We start from the raw sequence: 27623 nt of genomic DNA on the forward strand, positions 1-27623 counted from the left end.
ATATAAATTATTTATTTTCTGGGCTGTAATTCAAATAATCAATGGGGTAGGAAAAATAAAAGAATAACAGGCTGTGCATTGTATTTCACGTAGTATAGGTGTCTCAGCCTAATGAGTCTCCTGGATCCTGGTTGCTTCTGACTATCACCAGGGGTGATTATAGCTTGCAAAAGCAGACCAGGAAAAAAGCATGCCTTCCTATGTCTTGGGTTGTAATTAAAGCCACAGTCATCAGATAGTGAAGAGGCCAGCTGCAGCCCTTCAAACCATTAGCACTCTGGCATTAAGAATAGATTACAGCACAAAATATGTACCAAAAATAATCCCAATAAAAATTTGCACATTTGATTACTTAATTGATTTTTTTTCTTCTAGATATGAATAAATGACCCAAGCTAAATGCCAGTTCCTTGCAAAGAATTTCATTTAAGCTTCACTGAATTAAAAGGCTCAACCAGACTCAACATTTCCAACTTCCTAGCAAGTAGCAGAAAATCTACCTGACAGTTGCTATGGAAACACGAACAGGAAGAGTGAACCACCAGCCTATAAATCCACAGAGAAACCTTTCTTAATTGGAAGGCCTTTAACCCACACATTTTTCTCATAGCTGCAGAGCTTATTTCTAAAGAGATTATTAAATTCCTCAATTGACTTATGAAGGATGCTTCCCACTATATTACTGTGCTTTGGGTTGCTAGTTCTTTATATCTGTTTCCAAAATTACAAAGCAGACCAGGGATAATAAAAGTTAACACAGATGTTTCAATGAAAAATCCATATGATGTTCCAAAAATAATGTCAGCGGCAATGCTGAACGAAAAGGATTCCAATACATGAACCAAAATGGTGTAGACACGATTGTTTCTAAGTCACCAAACTTCTTCACCCACCCCTGAATTGAAGATTAATGCAGATAGGAAATCCTGACAGCATTTCCCAATGTTTAAGAACAGTGACCAAACTGGAAAAATGAATAAATGAGCTGGGGAAATATGTTAATTTTTATACTCACTCTTGATTTAAAATGCTCCTTGTAACTGAAAGTAAATACTAACTAGTATGTGAGTGACTCCAAACAAGAAGCAAATAAACACAACTCAATGTTTCTGTGAATCTCAATTGAATTGGGGTAGTTTTGGTTGACTAATTCATTACTCGATTGAATTTTGTAATACAATCTACATGAGTAGGAGTTATGACAGAAAAGGTAGAATATATAAATCTACCCATATCCACAGGGAACCTTCTCTCCTACCTTCCTGCTATACTAAAGACGTGTCTCTGTGTTCAGCCTAAGCCAATGCCCTGATTAGATTCGGTTTCCACCCTCTTCAGCTTCCCCAGGCACCTTCCAATAGGTACCGTGCCTACAAATTGGCAAAGCCGCCAAGCCCACATTCCACTTTTGTACTGCTGTGTCTCTCCTCTCCTTTTGAGCCTGATATTTGAATAATCTTTTTTTCTCCTCACCGTGTCAACTTTCTTACGTTCCATCTCACTTCAATTCCCAGCAAGATGGTTGGTGCCCACTCCCTGTGACCAGCCTCAGTTTTCACAGCCACTGACTGCTCCTCTGGCATGGTGACTACTCCCATCTTTATGTGAACTTTTCCCTCGTTTCCATTTTATGGCACTTTCCTTTCTTTTCTTACATCTTTTCACTTGTGTATTTTCTGCTTTCTTTGTGATATTTCTTAGGATCTTTCATAAACCCTCTTCTTCGTCCACTTTCTATCCTCTTTGGGCAACCTCACATTCTCCCATGGCTTCAATTACCACCGACACATTAATGGGTCATAAATATTGTTTTCAACCTCAATGTAAAAAGGGGGATACAAAATATCTACTTCATCAAACTGCTGAGATCACTGAAGACAACATTTAAAACTTGTCTGATACAGTATCAGCACTCTGTAGAATATTAGCTATTATTAGTCTGTCTTTGAGACACCTTAAAGACAGCATGTGTGAGCTGAATTCTTTGTCTTTTCCTCATAGTGTTTCTTCCCATTGGTTCTGTCTCAGCAAATCTCCTACTTGTCTGCTCTGCTCATTTTAATCATCAACTCCATCCAAAATGTCCCTTATCCTTCTCAAGTCAGACACAGATGCCCTTCTTCTGGGCTATCAGAGCTTGCTGCAGTCTTAATGGTTGGAACCTATGCATTGTAATTGCTATTTACTTGGCTCTACTCATTTTTGAGAGGGTAACACTGTATCATTTATTCACAATTTTATCCTAGAAAAAATATTTATTTAGCTATGATTGAATGAAACTGGATATGTTCATAAAATAAACCATTCACAAAAATTCTTAACTTATTCCTTCATGGTTTTCCTTAAGGCAATTGGCAACTCTCTGTTTCATCCATTTACTGACATCTTATAGAAACATCCAGTATTACTTTCATTTCAAAATTATGTTGGATAATATGACATTGTCAAGTAATACGGGAGGTGGGGTGGGGTCACAGAGTATGTGGGGGGGTGTTGCAAGGTTAAGGGTATGATGCAACCCAACATATATTCATCGACAGAGGCAATGTTTACCCAGCATTTAGATTGAAATCCTTCTTTCCTCTGGAAAATGTACCTGGTGTCTATTGTGGCCATTAATTGCCTTTGGAACGAGAGTGTTCTTTGGAATCATTTGTTTGATGAAGGGAACCAACTCTTTTAATGTGCTCAAGAGACCTTATCTGACCAGGTGCTTTGAAGCCCCTCCCTCTGTTGACACTGGGGAGCTAGGCAGAGATGGGAATTTCAGTCAGTGTGCAGAGGTAACAACTCAGGGAAGAGAATCTGGGGGACAGGGGAGCACTAACTTCCATCTAACAGTGGTTGTGAAAACAAAACCACCTGAGATCAGTATACATACAATTATCCCACAAACAATGAGTGAGGCCAAAGCACAGTAGCCGGAAGGCCTCCTGATTTACACAGATGACAGCACATTCAGTCACTCACTCACACGCTCATGAGGCTGTCACTTTGTGGCTTCCTTTCTCAACCCTCCGTGTTCTGTTTCACATACTTCCAACTTACAAAACTCTGAAAGGGCCAGGGTGGGACAGTGAGCACAAACACAATGTGTGTTGCTCAGTCAGATCTCATGACCCAACAGAAACCACTGAGAGTCCCATGACCTCCCATTTGGGGTGGGAATCCACAGTAGTGGAGCTCTGATCCTCAAGAGGTCTGATTCTGAATCCAGCTCTGCCTCTTCCAGGCTGTGTGACTCTGGGAAAACTTACTGAACCTCACTCAGCTGCCTCTCTTGTGAAGAATAGAAAATAGTGCCTGCCTTAGAGGGTTGTTGACAGGGTTATATAAGGCACGTGGATAAAATTGTTTAGACCAATAAATGTTCAGTAAAAAGCAGCTAAAGAAGGAATGAACAATGTAGCTCCAGTCTACATGAGGTCATCTCAAGTGAACATTGCAGTTAAACCTTCCAGTGCTTTGATCAAAGGGATCAGCGAATTAATTAGCTCATGTATTGTTTCACCACCTGGAATATCACTTAGGATTTAAACACTAATAACTGTAGCTGTCTCTTTGGCTCTGACCCTTTTCAAAACACATAATTTCAAAAATATATTTTGCAGCAGGAGGCTTTCAGCCTGCTCTTTAAAATTTAGAAATTGAAATTCTAATTTATTTATTGAAAAACATAAAATGCTAAAATAGCGTTCGTAACATATCTGTATTGTACAAGATAATTACATATTGGACAAAAAGCTATTCTATATAGATAGTGGAATCAAAGATTTTTTTTTTTTTTTTTTTTTAGTTGTGCTATGCTCTAAAAAAAGGTACCAAAATCATATGTCTGAATAAGAATGAATTTGGAAGTTTGGCTTACTGGTTTAATCCACTCTTCTGTATTCTACCTGTTGAAATTCTACCATATGATATTGTGACATATTGTTTCACACCAGTTGACTAATTTAATCCCCATAATAACATTGACATGTACATAGATTTTTGGATATTATTCCCATTTTTATAGATGATAAGGCTACAAAATCAGAGAACTAAAGTAATTTGCATAATTGCACGAAGAATTAGGCAGAATCAAGATTCACATCCAGCTGCCTGCTAACAAAGACTACTGTTTTTTTGACATTACCTTGTCTCATGATATAATTATACTCCACCTTCATGTGTTTCAGTAGTTTTATAATTCCAGTGTTCTCTATTCTTTATTCCTTCCCCCTTCTTCTTTCCTTCCCTCCTTCTCTCTCTGCCTGCTATCTTTTCACACATGTATATTTCTCCTGCCTAAGGACCTTCCTTTCTGCTCAATATTTAGTATTGTATTTAGTACAGCAATTTATCAGGACAGACTGTTGAGCAGTATGGTTGCTGTTTTCTTTCGCTAATGAAAGGGATGAAATTCCCCTGTAATATAATAGTGCCATCACTCCTGGGTTCCCCACCATGGTCCTCTTATCTCTTCCTACCCAAACTTAAGCACAAATCTAAAATGTAAGTGTGGGAACTCACATTCTTTGTTCCCACTTTCTTTTTCAATTTTAGTTTTCAGTTTTCTTTGTGTAAATGTAGATAAATAAAATCATGGACCAGGAGACCTCAAAACTTTAGGAATTTGAATTTTATCACAAATTAAAATTCTAGTTTATAAGCTTCAATACCCAACATTTTACAAGTAGAATTTTCTCCTAGTAATAAGTATGATTTATACATATATGTATATGTACACACATACACACACGTACCCCTATATATAATGCTATTAAAACTATTTTCTAATAGTGACTATATAGTTAATTCAAAGGAACAAGTTAAGAGGACTAAAACCCACATAACATACAGATTGGAAAACAACATTTTTGAGCAAAAGAGCAGTCATGTGTCATACTTACTGGCCTTTATTAACCTACTAATCCTCCTATACAATATATACAAACAGAAAGACAATTATTTATTTTATTAAGCATCTCACTGTCATAATTTTATTTGTGGCTTATGCTTTCACCAAACCCCACCAATTTCTATTTCTCCAACTATTTCTCAGTGAAGACTTAATGAAAATGAGAGCAGATATACCAACAGCATCACCTTTACTTGCTGTTTACAATTCCGGGGAGGTCAACTTTTACCTGGATCCCTCTTCCCCTACCCTTTCCTATGAAGGAGGGAAAGTCAAGAGGAAGGAAGGAGAAATAAGTATGGCTATGCATTGTCATTTATAGAACTTACTGAATCAGATTCTTATAGCACATGTACCTCTCTCTCTCACTTTAGAAAACCTGGGGGGCAATATTAACTCTTAGAGCTCTCCTCTCCCCAGTAGTGTTTATATTCCTTCAGGGTATTAAATTCAGTCCTTTTTTATTGAGGGATAGGGTAAGAAACTCTTTCTTTACCTTTTTTGTTTGTTTGTTTTAGAATTACAGCATTCCTAGGAAAAGGACCATTTTTAGAGTGGAGGAAAATAAAGTTTACGGACAAGAAACTTGCCTGCAGTCACAGACGTGATCCAGCTTAGAAAAGCGATTCACAGCCAGATCTTTCCACTGAATCTACTTCTGTTCTCTTAAAAATACAATTAATTCTTTTAGATAAAAATGAATTCATGCTTTAAATACATCTTTGGGTTCTGATTTTCAGTAATTGCAGAATAGCATGTATTAGATTAGCTGTCCTACTGCTAACAATTATATTAAAATAGGTATTTGAAGGCACTGAAGAGTGACCAAAATCAGGTAGAAAGAGAGGGCCCAACTCTTGACAGGAGAAACCACAGTGAGTGAGAGACCTAAGTATTATAATTGTCCCTCTTATCTGCAGTGGATATGTTCCAAGACCCATAGGGGATGCCTGAAACTGTGGATAGTACCAAACCCTATATATTCTGCATTTTATCCATCCATCCATCCATCCATCCATCCATCCATCCATCCATCCATCCATCCACATCTATGATAAAGTTTAATTTATAAATTAGGCTCAGGAGGAGATTAACAACAATAACTAATAATAAAATAGAACAATTACAATACACTGTAATCAAAGTTATATGAATGTGGTGCCCCTCTCAAAATATTTTATTGTACTTTAATCACTCTTCTTATGATGATATGAGATGATACAATGCCTACGTGTTGAGATGAAGTGAGGTGTATTACGCAGGCACTGTGACATAGCGTTAGGCTACTATAAAGGTTGCTGGAACATGAGCATTATGAAATCACAACAGTTGATCTAAAAACTCAAATGGCGACTAAAAGACGAAGCGGTGGGGAATATATGGAGATACTGGACAATGCGATTAGTCACATCCCAGGTGGGACAGAGCAGGACTGGGCAAGATTTTACCATGCTACTCAGAACAGTGCACAATTTAACAATTATGAATTTTTTCTTTCTGGAATTTTCTATTTGATATTTCATAATGCAGTTGATTGGTGGTAACAAATCACAGAAAGCAAAACTACAAATCTTATAGCTTTTCCCCTAAAGGGAATCCGCAATCCTCCCAGTCAGGGATGGATAAGATCAAATAGGAAGGCACAGCTTGATTAGCCTGATGTGAAAAAGGATAAAATCTGGGGATTCAGAGTGGCTGGCAATTGAGAGGTAAGGAATCCTGAAAAGAATAGAAGTACAAAGGGAGAAGCCCCAGAATTGGAATATAAACTCTTTCAAATTCTTCAAACCTTGAATGGCGTTATTTGTTAGAAAAGGCTCCACCAGGCTTAGGAGGCTAACAGTAGTTTAAAGCTGAGAGAGCTGACAGGGGTTTCTGCTGCTGAGTACCACAAAGAAGACTGAATTACGAATTCAGGTCTCATCAAGTTAGAGGGACCTGGTAAATATTTTGGGTTTTTCATTCAAATCCCAAATCCCAAAAGGAGTAGGAACCCAATGATTAAGGTATTCACACTAGAATTAAGGAAAAAACAAACAGATCCACCTTAACACAATGTGATATAAAGATGATGTATTACAACATTGTATACCTGAAATCTATGTAACTTTACTAACAATTGTCACCCTAATAAACTTTAATTAAAAAAAAAGTTTAAAAACCAAACTTCTAACAGTTTAAGTTGATTGCAGCAATTTAACTGTACTAGAATAAATTTTTTCAGATTCTTCAAAGGAGGATAGTAGACTACAAAGTCTCAACAAGATATAATCCATATTTTTAAAGAAAATATATGAAGAGAAAAATCAGTCTGTAAAAATAGACCTACAGAATATAGAAGTAATACATGCACATATTCATTTGCAGGCAGGTTTTTTTCTTTTCTTAACTATGATAAATACATTAAATGAGCTACAGAAATGGTGAATATATGTTATATATACATTTATGTTTATATACAAAAGTATAAAAGAAGGAATTATATAAGCAGAATTACATGTTGTAAAATTCTTAAATTAATCACTTAGTATAATATAACATATCTATCTATCTATCTATCTATCTATCTATCTATCTATCTAGATGTATGTATCTAGATAGATAGATAGATGTATAATTTTTTAACCTTGTTTCTTTAGCAATACAGTCTATATACTTAGATACACATATACAGAGATATAGATCTCTGTCTCTCCCTCTCTCTATATACACACTGTCATATATACATATATATGTATGGAGAGAGAGAGAGAGAGAAAGAGAAAGAGAGAGAGAGATTGCATTCTCAAAAAAACTAGGTTAAAAAATTAAAGAAAGTAGTTTGAATAAATGACCAGTAGAGGAATTGTAATAAATTACTAATAAATATTTGATAAACCAAAATAAAGCATAAAATAAAGAATAAAGAAATAAATACCAGAGAGTACAATGAGAAAATAATCAGATAGTAGGATTAATACCACCATGTTGATAATAACATTAAATGTAAATAGACTAAAATATGCCTTTGACTTGCAATGAGCTTTTCCTCCAAATGTTTCAAAAAATGTCTGCAATAATTATCACAGTTTCGATATTTTCAGTAAAACTTTACTGATAAACATCTACTTTTAGTTGATCAAGTTGATAAAGAACTACTCAAAGTTGATAAAGTTGGTAAAGATCTACTCAAATTTATGAATGACTGAAAACTGAGAAGGTTACCAATTTCATTGCCACAAAGAGATATGAACAACCTCCCTCTCGTCACCCTGGATCTGAAAGATAGGCTAACCTTAACAAAGTGAAATAAGTTCCAGAGTGGAGGAGACCCAGAATAGTAATTCATATGAAAAAGACTATAAGGTCAACACACTGTAATGGGCACTGCATCAGATAATAGCAAATGCCACCTCAGGATACAATGACAGAACTGGCTGGGTAAGGGATTCCAGGTCAATGAGCAAATCAGACTTCCAGAAATCACATAGATACATCACATGTACAGTATTATGTTCAATTCGGCGTTGTTTGAAGGGCGACATTGTCAATGAAAATATATTAACAGTACAATGGATAGGATAGTGAAAGCGTAGGAAATCATATTCATCAAGGATAAACCTATTTGACAAGAGAACAATTAAGATAGAGAAGAAAGGCCTCAGGGAGATGTAATATTTAAAGGACCATGACGAGGAAATGCATTGGTTTTCTGTATAGCTCCCACTGGCTCTTGCATTCTGTTTCCATAACATCACATAAACACAGTGTGATATGTGGTGACACAATGTGTAGCACAACACATACGAAGGCAGATTGTGTTCAGACATCAGTTAATGAGATGTACTGCTTATTTAATCTGTCCTCTCTGGGTACCAGTATCTTGACTGCTACTAAATAACTGTCATTTTGTATGCTGACCTTTTCTAGGGCTATTAGTTGGTTAATGTTGTGAAATATTCAATGAATATTTTTCAAAACAATGGATACGATCTCTCTATATATTGTGTATATGTATGTGAGGTATATCATATATATCCTACTTTGTCTCCTCCAATAGGCACAACCATTTGATGGATGTGACTATAGTAATTGTCTGGCCTTGTTTCATCCAGGAATACTTATTCCCTCACTTGGATTCTACTCCAGCTCATCTGTGTGGTCTGACATGGGAGACAGCTAATATAGCTGCTCGTTTCACTCAAACATCATCTGCAAATTCCAGAGAATCTATGTTTTCATACAATTATTCAAACTTCCAACACAGAGAATCTGTATTTATTTAGTTCTAGATAATTATTTTTCTACTTTGCTTTTGCCTAGGTAACAGCTGAACTCAAGCAAGTGACATTTCCTTTTTAAGAAGCTCCCCTGGGAAAGGGCTTCTCTGTTGCAGGGTGACATGGTGATGAAGAGTGCAAAGTCAAGTGCCAGACTGCCACCATGGAAACCCTGGCCCCGCCACATGGCAGCTGCAGGACCGTGGGCATGTTACTTAGCTTCCTTGTGTCCCAGCACCAACCTCGCTGTGCTATGTCAGTATTAAATGATTTAATGGTGTAAATTGCTTAGAATACTGCCTAGTATATAATAAACACAGTTGTTATTGTAATCCTTCTGTGATACGTCTGGAATGTCATTCGGTAGAAGTTTCCACATAATGTCCTAGTCATCACCCAGTGTGCCATGGAAAAAATTCCGTGAGGCAACCTTTTGGTCTCACAGTACAGACCTTAGCTTTTAAATCACATCATGTTTGGTAAATATAAATGTTATAATTACTTATCTTCATGTCTGTTTTCTCTACTAACTAAAGAGCTACTTGTGGTCAGGGATAAGGTCTTACGTTAACTAGAATAGAACTAAAATATTCCCAATCAAATCTTGTAATCTTCTTAGATACATAGTATTTTTGAAGTTAGAGGGAGGCATCATTCATTTAATTTAAGGAAGAAGTCATAATCTAAATTGTATGAGAATATGGGCTTCCATTTTATTAAATATAAAAGACTGGAATCTATATATCCATAATATCATAAAGAGATTTCAACACTGAATCAGAAATTTAAAAACGTATTCCCTTTCATTCCAAAAATTCTGTTTCTCTTCTATTCCTTGAACATACCTTTATTGAGCATTTATATTAACCAAGCATTGTACTAAGAAATGGAAAAACAGCTAATAATAACAAGGAAATCGCTAGACTGAAGATAATCAAATGAACAATTAAAATAAAGAATTCAAACTTTAATAGAGGTAATTACAGTCTGTCTTACAGGATCAATTCAGATGATAGATCAGCTAAAGAAGTGAGTGTTGAGCTAAATATTGAAAGACAAGGGACAGCTTCATGAAATGGCCGTCTTGGAGTAGGTTTTATAGGCGGGGGGATTAGAAAATTCACTGTAACAACATATTAGGTGATTGAAGCTACAGTTATAACCCCATTTCTCAGAGGGAAAACTATGATAATGAAAAGTAAAGGGAATGTCTTGTAAGGGTATTAATGATAAGATCAGGAATAATATACAAACATTTTAGTTCCATCTTCATTCTAAGTAGTTGTGTCTTTCCAAAGCACACTATAATTTTAGAGCGGATTTTATACCCTTTCTAAGATTTAACTCTTCTTATTGACTAGTTTTCATAATAACAAACAGTAATATTGATTACAATTAAATATTCTTAATTTAAAAAGCAACAATTTGACTAATCCCTTCTGGCAAACAGGAATACTTTAAAGTTCTCCATGAGGCCTCCATTCATTCCTTACAATTTGATAATTTCCCCAAAGCACAGTAGTTTGAATACCCAGACATCTGAGTGTACCTTTCCTTTTATTTCTTCTTTTGGTATAGTTTAGTGGATACTAATCCTAGGGTTTATGAGAACTCGACTCTAGGCCTATACACAAATATGCCACGCACTACACTACATTTTATAGGTGATTTGAAAAGTTTCAAGATTAATTTGACTACACATAATTTTAACTTTATGAGCCACCTTTAGAATGGAATGCTTACAAAAGATGATTCTCTACTATTCTGTTGTTTCAAATGTTAGCTATTATTATAATCACCCAGCTTATTTGATGCTCTTTAGCTCTCTATTTCTACTATAAAGTTGATTAGCTTCATTTAATATTAAAAGAAATAGAAACATTTACGTGGCAATAGTGCTTCTCCTTGATGCCTCACCTTACCCACTTCTTCTTGTACCCAAGTATGTTTTCCTGCAAAAACCTCTGAAAGAATCCCTTATAAAGACCATTTTCTGAATATCGGCCTACCCAAGAAGGCCATTACTAGTAGGGATGGAAGTTAAAGTCATCTTTTCCGCTAGAGCAAACACCCAAATACCACCACAAAACTGATAACAGGACAAAGTCAGAGAAAAGCACTATGTAAATACTACAAGGAGAGATATCTTCCCCCTCATATGTGGGTGGGTCTATTTCCCTGCATACCACTTCCTGCCCTCAAGAAATGTCAGTTTCACTCCTTCAGTTGCTCAGACTCGTACTCTGTAAGATCAGGACCATCTGGGATTTTCTATGGCAGTTTGGCAGATACCATGAACATGCTCATTCAATACACATAGTGATGGCTTTCTAGTACACAGACCCTAATAAGTTAAAAACTCTATTTCCAACACTCCCCTCCCATACAGCTAGGGTTTCCAGGGGTGCTTTAGGTCCTGCCAATCAGATTCTCCTCATTGAGTCCTGGAGTTTAATGAGGACAGAGGCTGGATTTAGGGCATGAATGTAAAGTGGACTGCCACAGAGATCCGTGTGGTTCTGGATCCAGAAGTTTCCTAACATTTTCCTGGTTCTACAGCTTTCTGATTGTGCTAGAAGCAGTGGCAGTTTAGTGACTTAGTTCTGCAATTTGACTTTGGGAGTCATTCCCGGAAACTCAGACTAGAGTTTGTTCCTTTACCCTCTGAACTAGTTTTAAATCATTCAATACCATTTCTTCTCAAACTTCATTAAATGATAAATGTCTTTCTGCTTACACCATCTAAAATAACGTTTGTTTCTTAGAAATTGAACCCTTCCTAACATGCTCTGAGAGGGGCATTAAAGCAGACCCCCAAACTGAGAATTCCTGAAGGGGCAGGGTCCTCTGTGTTCTTTGATTATACATTTAGCATATGCCCCTTCTCGGTGTTTTGGCTCCTGGACACTTTGATTTAGGTCTGAATTCCCATATGGCTAAGATGGCTCATATATTTGGTGAAGAGTTATATGTGGCTGGAAAAGTTAATGCTTTCAGTAGTTTTCATGCTTGTTAGGTACAGAGAAATATTATTTCACTGACATCTCTAATCACCAACTTTGCAAGTTTTAGGGTAGAGACTGGTGCTAGAGAAGACAAAACCCCCTCTTTCATGACCACACCATAGTAAGTTCACCATTGCCTAATGTTCTGAAAAGTTTCTTCCTCACACACAGTTCAGATATACTACTCATTAGCAGGTGAACCTATTTTTAAAAAGGATTGAAGGTGTGATATATTATTATTTTTTATTTTTATTTTTTTAGTGTTACCCCACAACACATTTGCTTTTTTATTTTTTATTAAATTTATTGGGGTGACATATTATTTTAACAACCTTTCTATAGCTTTCCTTCACAATTTACCTAGTTATTCTTTCAGTTGGGCAGTTATCCCTCAATACCCCTAATGTACTTTTATGTTCATTCTTGCTTATCTAGAACTCATTGGTATCAACTAAGGTGATTTGGGTTGTAAGTCATTTAAAATTTGCATAATGAGCAAATTTGCACGCCTCTATGGTATGAACTAAGAATTAAGGAAAATTCTGACGGCTTCAGGAGAACCATAAAATTAGTGCTTTTTTTTTTTTTTTTTTGGTGGGGGCGGGAGCGGGGGGAACAAATCCCTTTATAATCTTTTAATCAAAGGCTGCAGACAATACATCCAAAGTGTCAGGAAAGACCAAGTCAAGGACCCTTGATTAATAGTACACAAAGTTCACTTCAGAACAGAGAAGATGTCACCTTTATAGTAAAAACAGGTCTTCCTTTTACACATGATCTTCAAGAATCCAACAAAGCTACATTCTATACAGAGCTCTAAGGGAGAGCTACTTCTAGGGTAGTCTCCAGGAAGAAGAGAAAGCTGATCTAAAACTGAGGGCATAAGCCCAAAGAAGAGGACATCCCTGATCAGGTAAATTGCTACAGTATTTAGGGCTCTGATGGAATAGCTGTGATCACATGTGCTTCGTTCTTTCTTTCCGTAGCTAACATCTAATGATAATAGAGCCCTGGATAAATCACATCCGTTACTCCCTTTGCATCTCCCACAATTCTATGAACTTGATGTTATTATTACCATTGCCTTACAGAGTATGTAATTGAGGCTAAGAAATATTTGGTAATTTATCCAACGTAATGGCAGTAGAACCAAGGTTACAGACTGGTACTCTAATTCCAGTCTCTGAGTAGTACTTTATACTCTGTACTTAAGTTCTACCATCTTGGGTGATCTCAGAACTCCATATAATCTGGATCATTGGACCAATAATCATCAGACATTAGGACAAGATATCAACATGGCAGCGTGGCGAACCAAGTCAGAAGTGAAAATAGCAAAGCAACTGCACCAAAATATATCACAGGTGGGCCATTCCATGAAAGGACAATGGCATATACACTTGTGGTCCAGATAGATATATTCTCTATTTATAAATGATTTAGCCACTTCTTGGGAGATGTTGAAAACTATTTTAGAACAAATAAACTATTTGTTATTATTTTTTCTTTCTTTTGATTGTACTTCTCTTTACTATATGATGGTCATATTGCTTTAAAGTGAAGTCTGCTAAAACAAGCGAGTGCATATTTCCAAGTTTCTGACTATGAGTTTTGGTGTGAAGGAATCTAAAGACACACAGCTGAGAATATCTGGAACTTTCTGCTACTGATACCTCTGCATTAAATGTTACATTAAAAAGGATGATGAGCATCATGATTCTCTGACTGTGACATAACATTATGTAGTTAAAAGAGTACACGTTTTATAACAAGGCAATCCTGTGTTTAAATGTTTGTTCCCTCATGTACTAGATTTGTGAACTTTGGTAAATCACTAAAAGTCTCTGACCTTTAATTTTCCCAAGTTTAAGATATTGAGAAATAAATACTACCAGGGATTTTGATTTAAAGAAATTAAATTATGTAGTAAGATCTACTCCCATACTAATAAAGTACCACACTAAAGAAGTTCTCAGAAAAGGGTCAGCTAACACAATAGAAGGCTGATTTTTGCATTAATTCCTTGCTTAAGAGGTCAAAAGGAATGATAGAAGATGGGAGGTGTTTTCCCTCTCACATCCCGACCCCCTAATATAGTTATGTTTTATTGAGTTATGAGGTCTTTGTCTTCAAAGATTTATCAACTTGTTGCAAGCAGGCCAAAAACAGATAGGCGGTTACACAAAAGACAATCTCCATCCAGACTTTTGTTTTGGAGAAAAGTCGAAATTGTGAGAGATAGATGTGGGCCAACCTTCGGAAGAGAGAATCTGGAAAGCATCTCCATAGCAAGGTTTGGTCAGTTCTAGTCAGAGCAGTGATTAGGAGTGTCCCCAGGAGCGGGCCGGATTTCAGATAAGGACCAAACTCAGAGGCTCTGAGCACCGTTGGGGGTCTGCAGTATAGAAACCTGGGGAGAGGGACTCTCTCAAGGTAGCTGTGGTGGCAGACAGCTGGAGCCAGCTCTTCAGGAGGTAATGGTGAGGATGGGTGACACTGGAGATGTGGGACCTGGCCCTATCCTAGTGGTAGAAACCCAGGATTCTTGTTCCATAAAATGGAAGGATTAGATAACGGCAGCAATTGCATTTTTTTCTCAGCCAGGAGAATTGGGTTCCAGGGTAGATAAAATGGAGGGGAAAAAAAGGAATAATACATTCTTCAACCTGTGTATTGTAGAATATTTTTATAATTATAACAGTACTCCTGCACAGTATTTATGGTTTTAAAAAGGCATAGGCTATTTACAACTTTCTTAAAATTGAATACGCATTCTTTCTTAGTATGGAAAGATACTATGCTTTCCTCCCCATAAAAGTAATGAATAAAGAGTTTATTTTTTGAAAAAAAAATTAAGGAGAGAAAAGGAACTAAATCTTGAATCGCATAAATAGGCTTTCACTCAATAGGAAGGGAGGCTCCAACTCCTAAATATTAAGGTAGGGAGAGTAGTAGGAAAGAAGAAAAAAAGAGCAATCGGATACTCCACTGTGGGCCCTGCAGTCTGTTGTGCGCTAAGGGAAATAGATATCATGACCTCCACTTCTGTAGACATGGTGAATCTCACAGAATTCTTAAAATGTGTTAGTGTTCATCGGCAGCCACGATGAGATTGAGGAGAGTACTTTGTACAAACTCCTGTGCTTTCTGAGAACCCCAGTTGGCTCTCTACTGGGGGGAAAAATTATGAGGCAAGGCTGAGGTACTTCAAGCGAGCTCACTGCAGTTTTACAGCAACCGGCCTTTTAACGGGGAACTAATTTTAAAAAGACTGAAGGAATTTTTTTCAAAATGTATACGATTTTAGCTAAGAGACTAAATTTTTAGAGATAAGAAACATGAATGATAGGAAGTAGGGATCATCCTAAAAGGCCTCTGTGAACCTGACAGCACCGCCATGCCCTGTTTTGGGAAACAGTCCTGCTGAGGCCTAGATTTTTCATCACTCAGCTCACCTGCTCATGCAGTTCACACCTGTGACAGAAAACAAGGGCCCTCCTTTCCCTTCCTTTGGGCGACAGAAAAAAAGCTCTAATTTTTGGGGGCAAAGGTAAATTATGGGCCCAGCACGCTTCCGCTGCACAACTCTGCTATCTATCAAAGGTAAATTACAAGAGGACAATCTAGCCATTGTCTGTAATGACTGCACTTTATTTTACTTTTAATTTTTTATTACAATACCATTGGTACTTTATTTGATTAGTACAGTATTATATTAGTTTCAGGTGTACAACATAGTGATTTGACATTTATGGTGTGCTGACCATGAGACATCTAGTCACCCTCTACAACCGTACAAAGTTATTCTGATATTACTGACTGTATTCCCTGTGCTGTACTTTCCATTCTGTGGCTTACCCTCTTGATTGTGTCTCATAACATAAATATAGGAAGCGCTCTTATCTTTCTTGGTCAGAGTTTCTTTTATTTTCTTGAAAGTAGAATTTGTGCCAAATCAACCACTAAGCGTGCCCTTCTCAGTAAGGGAATTTAACAAAAAGGCACTGAGCATCTCCCCAGGGGACCACAAAGCACAGGCCACATGTGTCCTGAAGATTTTTTTTTTTTCTGATAACATTTCACACATTAAGGAAAAAGCAGAACAAATGCAAATGTGAAAACTGCTGGCAAAATAATTATAGCAGTTCTTGATGTATCCAGAGAAGCTGGGTGAAAATTCAGAATGCCTATGTATGAAGAAGCAAAGCAACATTGCTAATTTTAGGATGGGAAGTCTCTTTTCCTGTCCTATCCCCTAACCTCACAAAGGGGTGTTTTCAGCAAGCAAGTCATGTGCGAACAATACATAAGCAGATGAAATAAATAAAACAGGATGAGGTGGATCGTTTGGACTTGGGAGGACAGCAATATCCCTATTCAGCATGTCTACTATTCTGTGAAGCACCTAGAGTGTAAACCAGAAAAGACGAGAAAGATGCTTCAGCAAGAATTGGTAGCTCTGTAAACAGGATGACTGAGAAGCACAGATGACAATGACATCCAGAAACTCCTAGGTCACTCCTATTTTTCTTATGAAGTGTTATGTTCTCCCTCAAAGTCATTACAAAGCTAAAAATTATGTTTCAGCATAAAATTTCTTCCTCTGTGTGAGCCCTGTTCATCTTTTTTCTTTGTCTTTCTGCTTCTCTCACTCTTTTTTTCCTTATTCTTTTCAGTCAGCATTGTTTCTCTTGTTTGTTTGTTTTTAATGTGTATGTGTCTTAGCCTGGGTCTCCTGAAAGAGAGCCTGAGACCAGATTCTGTGCAGGCAGTTGATTTGTGATCCCAGAGTGCTGGCATGAGGGGCCAACAGGGCGAACAGAGACAGCAAGTCAGTACAGGAACACGTTACTGCATCATCTCCACTCTACCTACAACGGGCCTGTGACCGTCGGAACCTACTTAGCAGTTATATGAAATGCAGTCAGGATTTTCTGCACAGAGGATCAAAGCGGACACATTCATACGTCCATTGGCCTTTGTCCTCCATTGGCCTGGGGGGTATCACAGGCACTGATTTTCGCCTGCTTTGGGGCTGAGGTGCCTGCGTGTTGGCAGGATCCCATAGCACAGCTCCAGAGAAGACCCGAGACAGAAACCTTGGTTGGTTGTATGGACCAAAGCCAGGAACTGTTAGGGGACACCTGGCTACAACCCTGGGAAGTGCAAAAGTGGTTTCCACAGCAGGGACCGGAGTTCTTGGTGACACCTACAAAACAGGGAGTGAGCCCCCGCGGTGTCTGATACTCGAGGCTGCTAAATGTAACTGTTTGGACCACTGTATATTCCATTGCTTGCATCCACCACGTTTCACCCAAGTCTCCTTATGTTACCTCTAACTCCCTAAAGCCACAACTGCAGTGAACACCCTCAGACACAGCAATGCCCTTGGATTTAGGGACAGGGACTCCCGCCCTTGGCTCCAAGGTGCATGCAGTGCTGTGCTTTGAACTGCCTCCCCGGAAATGTACCCCTCTGATGCCTGGGACTAAAAAGGCCTGCAGTGGCACTAAGGTTGGTGCCCTGTGCCTGGACAACAACCTGTGTGAATCCTGTTCCCATTTCTCCCCTGTGGAGCTATTTCTGATTTTCTCCCAGGAATGTGGGGTTCACTAGTTGCCCTAGGGAGCTCCAGTACTCACATCTGTGGGTCTTCCCAAGTCTGTGGGGCTCAAGTTCCATGCAAGTGAGTTGCCAGGATGGTGTTGGTACACTAATTTTGGAAGGTTCTCTGAGGTGATAGAGATGATGGCATCTAACCTCTATCCTGTGTGCCATATCCAGCTCCCCCCTCCCACAAACACACTGCTGGCACCCAGACTGGTCACTCCATAGGCTTTGCATGTCAGGAAGTCCTCCAATGTTGGCCGTGCCTGTCTCCTCCAAGGGCCTTTGTAACCTAAACTATTGGTTCACAAATGTAACAGGTCCTTCCTCTCTATATCTTCTCTTGCCTACAATCAATGTGATGGCATCATGTTCTCTCTTGTCCGTCTTAAATAGTGACAGATAAGGATAGACATCCCTTGAGAAGACAGTAGTGGTCTTTTACTCAGCCACGGGCCCCTGGCCTATCATCCCATGGGGAGCAGTGTATGGACTACAATGGTGTAGTTAACATGGGAAAAAAAAGTAACACCCTAGGAATACAGTAATTATGGCCTAAAAATATCAAGAGAAGATATGGGGTCAGCTATGCATTTGTTTTCACTATAAAAATCCCGAAATTGAAATTTAACATGAAAACAAAGAAATTATCATTCATATTGTCCTGCATAATCTCTGTAAGCCTTGCATTTGTGGTCATTATCAATGCAATAGAAGAATAATCTCTGAGACAGTCATTGGGAACCAGTATTCATATATAGAAGAACAGATGAATGTAGTGTCATGAGTAATGATGGAAGCGTCATTAAATAATTGAAATCATGAAACTGCAGAGGCAAAAACGTATTATTCAAACAAACAAAATATGTTCCAAAGAGCCATAGAACTGTAATAACCATGTTATTCCATTCTCTGTGGGAGAAAATAAGAAATTGGCCAGAAACGCCATGTTTGGCTACAATGAACATGAAGAGATGACTGTTGGATCCGAACAAGAAGACATGGTACTTGGACACAATGAAAAATATTTACGTGCACTCGTTAGACAATAAATAATTAAATACCTCTACCCATTATTCTAAATCGTCAATAGACTACAATACCTCATATGGGCTCCTGAATTTTTTCATATACTTTCTTGATATATATCTTGATGTATACTTACTGTTCATACATGTCTCTTTATAAAATTGTGGGAGATTCTCTCTAGTACCTACTTAGGAGGAGGTTTGCTAAGTGTCACACATCATACTCCAGATGGCTTTCTGGAATGGCTACGTCATTCTATAGTTCCATCACCAGTGCTCGTGGTTCCAGTTTCTCTACATCTTCTCTATTACTTATCACATGATTTTCTAATTTTTACCAGGATAATAGGTTTAAAATCACATTGTTTTAAGTTGTATCATGTTAATTGCTACTGCATTAAAGCGGCCTTTTTTAATAATTCTAGGACATTTGGTTTCTCCTTCTGTAAACTGTATCACCATTATCTTTTCCTTAGTGTCTTTTGGTTACCTTTCTTTACCTTTCTTGCTGATCTGCAAAAGTTTCTTTTTTTACAGTATATACATTAAATTTTTATTCCACATATTAGAGATATTTTTTCCCAATTGAACACTCATCTGGTGTTCTTTATCAAAAGAAAAATCTTTAATTTAGATGCATTAAAATTCCAGGTGATCTGCCTCCAGAAACAGAGCCCTTAACTGCTATTATACAATCCAACATTATGCATTTACAGATAACAGTCATTGCTGGTCTCACTACAGCTGACAACCCCATGGACAAATAGGAATTAAAATGCTTAAGTCTACATTATAATTAAGGGAAGCTTTTGACTATGTTGAATTCTAGCAGGTCTAAATAACCACAATCTCCCAGACAACTGTCACCACTAAATGTTCCGGAAGCCTGTTTTACTCAGCCAGTTATTAATGTCTTGGGCTCCCTCAGTTGAGAGATAGTTCTCCAGGGGTCTCCTGTGTTTCTGGATGTCATGGGAGCAGATAACTTTGTTTCAGACTATCTTTGCAAGAATGGTCATATAGCAAATAATCTTGGAAGACGTAGTTCTCTTTTCAGAGCAAAGAATAGGCATGCTTACTGGCCATTAAGAAAGATTTGGGTAACCTAAGCTCAGGACTGACCCTGTAAAATGGCTTACTGCGAGGGTGGTGTCAGCAGCCCTCTTCCCGTTGACCTGGGAGAGTTGGACCTGGGAGAACTGATGTGAGTGTTGTGTAATCATGGTGCTCATCTCTGTCGAAGCTTCATGTTTCTGTTAGTGTGCAGGAAACTGTGGCAGGTGAACTTGTTAGATGGGAGAGCGGGTAAAATCTCCCAACCTGGGTGAGTCTTAACACACTTCCTAGCAGTTATTTATCCATTTGTCATTTGGTAATTGTCTGCACTTCTGCTCTCATGACAGCCCTCTTCCCCAAAATCATCCTTTGTGTTTCCTTAGACTCATACTCATATTCTTTTTTTGTGTTTTGTTGTTGTTTATTTTTGATGATTAGAACTTTCTTTTTTTTAACTATTTTTATTAGTTTCAGGTACACAAAACAATGTAATAGCTACACATTTATCATTTAGACTCATATTCTTAAATCACTATCTTCTTTATGCGATTTATGACATCGTATTCCCTTGGAGCTTAATCTTCATGGCTTTTGCTTTTTTAAATGCCTATGAAGTCCCCCGTACCCCATCATCAAATCTTTAAAAGAGTGGGCTCTCAGGGTATAGGGTGTAAATCCTCTTTGTTCATCTTCTGCACTCCTCTACTTTAATAGGAAGTGGCCTCCCCTACAACCTTGCTGTGAATACCATCACGATTCATGATTTTACCAACTCTATAACCCAAGACCACTCTTTTGGGCTCCACACCCAGTTAGATTTCTGCTTGCTTAACATTTTCTTCTGAATATCTCAGAGGAACTTAAACTCAACAAATCTAAAACAGAACTAATGAAGACTCTTCTCCAAACCTCCTTCTGCAGGTTTCTTGTCTTGCTAATTGAGTCACCATCTAACTAGTGATTTGAGACAGAATTGGCATACTCACATTTAATGAGTCATAACAGCCTGCTGATTCTATTGCTTAAATATCTTTTGAAGCATCCTGTTTTTCTCCAATTCCACATTCCCACCCTATTCTAAGAAACCAGCATCCCTTTCCCATATTATCACACTACTTTGCTGAATGGTCTTTCTATGTCCAACCCTGCTCCCTATGAAACCATTTTCCATTCTAGCAAGAATGACCCGTTCAAAGTGAAAATCGATTCCTTTAACCTCACTACTAAAATCCTTGAACAACTTCCTTCCTTATCATTTATAATAAAGACCCACAGACTCAAGAAGACCTGTAAGACCATGGAGTTTTCTGGGCCATCCTCATCTCAAGCTGCTCTTTTCCTCACCTCCTGCACCTCAACTCTCAAACACAATGTGCTTTGCTCCTCCTTAGAAAATAGACAAATGCTCTTGGTTCTACCATGAATGACTTCCTCTCTGTGATGGATTAAAAAAGTCAAAAACAGTTTTTTTTTTCCTTTACTCCTTTAAAGAGGCAAAATTTATTTTCTCTCCCCTTGAAACTGTGCCGGTACATAAATGTTTTAAACAATCTGAGGTAGTTCTGGGTCTAAACCTTAAAAGAAAACCCACCTGGTAACATTTTCTTTTTGTGGTTTTGTGAGTCTTGAGATGCCATCGAAGAAGTTGAGCTTCCTTTACAGAGAGACCATGGGGAAAGGCCACCTAAAAAAATCAAGACTTTGAAAAGAGAGAGAGAAGTTCTGCCATGACAGCTGACCCCAGCCTTCAAGACATCCATTACCTAAGTGACAGACAGCTTAGATATTCCAGACTTGAGATGCCAAATGACTTGAGTACCAACCGACATCACATGTAACACAAGAATTACCCAATTGAGCAATCAACCACACCACCACTAAAGATAATCAAATGATTATGTTGTTAAACCACTAAGGGTTGAATTGGTTAGGCAGCAATGGAGCTGCTTAGGGAGCTGCAAGGGATACTATGCCAGTGATTAAGGCATTCTATATATCCACAGATGGAGATTTCGGCAGAAAAAAATTCCAGCAGCTAAGGAAAATCCATATCTAGAGTGACTCTAGTGAGAGTATCTGAAAGTAATCATCCTGCCACTAAGTGGCTGGCTGGTGGCCTCAGGGAATTTTACCATATTGATATTCACTTTTGGTCCCTGCTGTTGGTAGTGAGACACTCAGAGGTGGCTCTATTCAGATCAGTTTTGGAGAGTGAAATCCATGTTCTGGGTTTGCCTACCACATGACAACTTCGGTCATATGCCCAATAGGCAGGGACAGGGCAGGCTGGCAAAAAGGTGCCTTTCCTGAAGTAATTGGCTTGGTACCACATGATGGAGGCAAGGCATGATATGCTTGGAATTTAGAAAATTGTTTGAAATATTTTAATTATTTAAACCCAGTGTGATTTCAGGATATGTAGAGTGTACTAGTCTTTTTAGCTGTGTTTATAGTCTATTTTTTAAAAATACAAGTATAAGTTATGTTTCCACCAAGAATAATGCATGTGGTTAGACTTCAAAGGACTGATATCTCAAAAGAACTTCTGTTTGTGAGAAAAGAATTAGATTTGGAAATTGAGTCTTGGACTAACTACCTAGTCGCTGTGTTGGGTATAATTTATGGGGCTAATTCATTTTTATTGGTTAAAAGAAAGTGGACAGTACACTAAGTGGCAAGGTACTGGCATATAATTAAAAAGTAAAGAGATACCTGAACTGATGGGAAGCTGCCTCATAGAAAAACCAAAGATAAACAATGCAAATGGAGCATAAGTCAAGCATAGCTCTGGCAGAGTGTGTCTTAATGCCAAAATGTATGCAAGAATCAGGGAAGTGGCTTTCATCCCGGTTCTCTCCCCACCTCTCACCCCTGCAAGCTGACTCCTTTTTTCCTTTTCCTTCATTGCCATTAATTCTCTCTTCCATGAGTATTATGGAGTAATTGTGGGTGCAAAATTAACATGAGATTACAAGTACTGTACTTATAAGGATGGGGCCTTAGGAAGTATGATCCAATTTCAAGGAAAGAGGTTGTTGGAACTGTATCATATAATCTCCTTCTTTGTTCTTGTAATTATGTTAGATGAAATAGCTGAGATGCCTTTAAAATATCTCCATTTCTAATCTACTCATAATTCTAAGAAGGTTTTGGCTACCTAAACAAGATGATTTTGGAATTAAAACAACGAGCATCTTAATTTCTCAAGTCTTAATTGCTCACTGCAATGATAGGATTATACTGATTTACAGTGAAGTGAAGATTAAATGAAAGAATGGCTAAGTGTCATCTACCAGTTTCAGGTTTTTTAAAAAAAAATATTGAAGAGATAAATGAAAACAAGTATTTATGAGGATTTCATGTGTTATTCAGAGAAAGTAGAGACATCGAACATATTTCAGTTTCATTAAATTTGCAAAACTACTTATGATAAGTACAGTACTCTGTGGATTTATCGGCCCGATAAATATAACCATATGCTGCTCACGGAGATCCTCCAGTTGAGAAAGTTCTTTCCTATACAAATGTATTGGCTGAATCTATCTAATATAAAAGATGTAAAATGAAAAATATAAACACCCTTAGAACACGGTATTTTAGAAACAGAAGTTAAATCTAGCAGATTTTTCTAATGCCTGAACATCTCATTTAAATAAAACAAACATTTAACCTACACATTAGATATTTAAGCAGGGCCTTAATGAATCAATTAATTTTCTCATTTATTTTGGACATCATTAAAGGAATTAGCTATAATCTGGCTTCCATACATTTGTAATGCCTAGTCATAAAAAATCCTTAACTGCTAAATAAGTAAGAGGGTCAACTGACATTCTAAATTCAGTCTTTCAGAATTCTTTCATTTTTATTGCTAGAGTTTTTCCTGGGCAGGAAATGCTTTTACCCCCTTTCATATGGAAATTATTTCCACAATACGCACCATCAATATTCATCAAGTATCACAGCAATTAACAAACCGTGAATAATCTGGGACAAAAATTTAATGCATGAAAACCCACAAACATCTAGGTGGCTGTTAATAAGGCTATGTTTGAGGTAATCACACACAAATTTAATTTTAAATATACTTCCCTTAAGGAAGGGGTATCGATGTTAATTTAAGAATTTAATTTGTATGGTGTTTTAATAAAATGTCTTTCAAGGAATGTGCAAAAACATCATGCTGGGAACTTTGTTTATCAACCAAATATTTAATTTTCTTTTATGGAATGGAAATAGACTATTCCCTCTCTATTTATATAACTTTATATAACTCCTTTGTAGATTTTACATAATCTAATAGTCTCTTGGGATAAGACAAAAACACAAATTATTTGAAGATATACTCCATAAAACAATTAATTTTCAAATTAGTAGTTAAAGTACTTTTATTTAAGTTTTAAGCAATATTAAAGTTTAGTCAAGGCACTTTGAGGTGGATTATCTCTATAAGTGAGCTGACACTGACTTAAACTTTATGCACATTCTAATTGGCTCTCAAACTTGGTATTTTAAACTGGCAACTATTAATACCACAAGCATTCATAATTTTTGTCTTTTCTTGTCTCAACTTGATGATATAGGAAGAAGGGATGGAGACCTCCCCTATGCAATGAGGATACCCAGATCCAGCAGCTTTATATAATTTCCCCAATGACTAGTGAGTGGCAGAATGTCAGGGCTAGGAATAGATTGGGTTTCCTGTCCTTACCAAGTTTTTTCCTCTTTCAGTAAAAAAATAAAGTAAAGCCAATAAAAGCTGAAAATTATAAAGATACAAGCAGAAGTTAATTACATTGAAAATAAAGATATAATAGAAAGAATCGACAAGAAGCAAGCTAATTCTTACAAAGACTAATAAAGGAGATAAATCTCTGGCATGGCAAATCAGGGATCAAGAAACAGCAGAGATAAAGAATGTTAGAAATGTAAGGGAGGATAGATTATAGCTAGGATTAATCAGAGTAGAAGTTTTAAATATTTACAAGAAAAATGTAAAAAAAAAGTACCTTATGACAAATGTGAAGAGATAAAAATTGCCATTTCCTAGAAAATATGTTACCAAAGCATACTGAAAGAAAACCTGAAGATATGGCTGATGATTAAAGGTGTTCAATCATCAGATAAAACTTTATCCCTCAACAACAACAAAAAAATCAGTAAAACATTATAGGCCCATCTGACTTCTTAGGCATTTGATACCAAATATTCAAGGGAGAAATAATTCCACTATTATACAAACACCCAAGAACAGGAAAAAAGTGGTGGGCCATATCCTTATCCCATTTTATGTAACTAATATAACTTTGTGAAGAAAATCAGGTGAGAAGAGTATGAAGAAAGAAAACTGCATTCTAGTAATATCACTCATGAACAAAAATGAAAACCCCAAATAAATATTAGCAAACCAAATTCCACAATGTGTGCTTGGAAATATCAATTAATTATTTTTTAGTCAGTTCAGAGAATCTTTGTCTTTTCTCTAGAGCATTTAACTCATTTGCAATTATTTGATTTCTGCTTTATTTCTGTCATTGTATGAAACAGTTCCTTGTCCTGATTTCTCCCAACACTTTTTTTGTTCTTCCTTTCAGTGTTTTTTTTTCTGATTGAATAAGCATTTTTTCTTCTTTAGTTTTCAATCTACTTGTCCATTTTATTTAATTTTCCTTTTTCTCACCTTTTCTTTCCTGCTCTCTTCCATACCGATTGTGTCAACTTTCTTCCTGTTTCATTTTCCTTCCTTTATGTATTATTTGTGGCAGTAGGAGGCTACAATTTTCCACAGATTTTAACAAATAAAATTTTTACATAAATTTTGTATGTATCTTTACTCCACTCTAAACTAAGGGCTTTAGAAAGCTTTAGCTCCAATCAACACACTTTCCAATTTATATGATATTGTAGTGTAATGTTTTTTCTTCCAAAGTGTTATTGTTTGATACAATGTTTATTTTGATTTCCCCAAAGATTTCCCAACATCTTTGTTCACCATTCTTTTGCATTTTAGACTTTCCAGGAGTTGAATGTCTACTGGTAGGGAACATCTCACTTTTCGATTGAAATTACCTTTGTTTCACCCTCATAATCGAAAGATACTTCTGATGGTTACAGAATGGAACTCACAGTTATGTTCTGCATACGTTGAAGACAATATTCAACTGTCTTCTAGCTCCCACGGTTTCTGTTGTATTGTCAGCTGTCAGTCTGATGTCGTTCTTTTTGCAGGTGATCAGTGCAATCTCTGTGACTGCAATCACTTAATACAATCACTTAATTTCCTCGGTGCTCCACAGCTTCATTGGCATGTGTTTAGGGATGATCATTGGGAGTTTTCTTCTCTACCCCTACCTCCCTCATTCCCTTTCCCCTTTCCTTTCTTTCTTCCTGCTTGTATTTTGTTGGGATTCCAGTATTTGAAGATTGGTAAATTTTAATCATTCTAGGAGAATTCTTAGCTACTATATTTTAGATATTGTTATCCCCCCTTCTGTTTTAAATGTCCTCTGAAACACTGATTAAATATGTATATTTTTAATCTGACTTTTGGTGTGTTAACCTCTTCCCCCACCCCCCACCCCAATCTCTTTGTTTTCCTAGACGTTTTTTAGCCATACTCTTTTTAGGTTATGTACTTCAGTTTTCTCTCTTTTTTTTTTTTTTTTGTCATATATATTTATCTGGAATTTAACCCGGTCGTTGAGGTTTTACATTTAATTTTTCATTCCCAAGAGTTTCATTTGCTGCTTTTAAAATAGTTTCATAATCTTTATGAATTCTGTTTTTTTTAAAGTCATATTTCCAGTCTCTCTGTTATGTCTTTATATGTATAAAAATGTATAGTTACACTACACATCCATTTAGTTTTTCAAAATATTCTGTTTCTGAATGTTTGCTAGAATTTCTGGATATATCCTATGTGCCTCTTTATTTTTCTTTTATATTTTATGTATACTTTATAAGAAATGTGCTACATTCTGGGGAAATACTTTATTTGATATTCTACTTCATTGACTGATTTTATTGCTGTTTCTTTTCAGCAATTCAACTCAACTGAGATTTTCATTTTGAAAACATGTTTACATTTCCATATTTCACACAACTCTCAGAAGGATGTCAGGTAAACTTATTTTGAGGTATTCAGTTTACAGTAAAAGCATTGTTTGCTTGGGTGCTACTTGGTTAACCCTCTAATGGTATTTGTTCTTTTGATTCTTGGTTACCATGTTGTGTTTCTCTGTGAAATCTGTCTCTCCAGGCTAGCAGAGGTTGGTTCTGACTATAAGAGCCTATATGTGGTGGTTGTAATGGAAAGCCTGCCCTGGACTTATAGCTCCTCCCCCTCCTAGGGGTCTGGAGTGACCTGGGCACTGCTGCAGCTCTGTAGCCAAGAGTCATAGCTGGTGCCTGGTCATATGTGGACACTTTGCTCCCTGCTCAGTCAAAACAACTTGAGGTCAAATAAACCAATGGTTTGTCAGACTTCATTTCCCCTTTTAATTTCAATGTGATTCCTTCTGCTTCTGCTCCAGGTACGAGGATTAAGTTTGGGAACTTATTGCAACGATGCTGCTAACCTTTTTTGATATCAGAGATATTATTCATTATGAATTTGTACCAACTGGACAGAGTTAACCAAGTTTACTACTTGGAAGTGCTAAAAAGGCTGCATGAAAAGTTAGAGGAAAACGACCTGAACTTTTCACCAATAATTCATGGCTCTTGCATCACGACAATGCACCAGCTCACACGGCACTAATCTGTCAGG

Source organism: Rhinolophus hipposideros (assembly GCF_964194185.1).
Source record: "Rhinolophus hipposideros genome assembly, chromosome: 1".
NCBI classification, from domain to species: Eukaryota; Metazoa; Chordata; class Mammalia; order Chiroptera; family Rhinolophidae; genus Rhinolophus; species Rhinolophus hipposideros.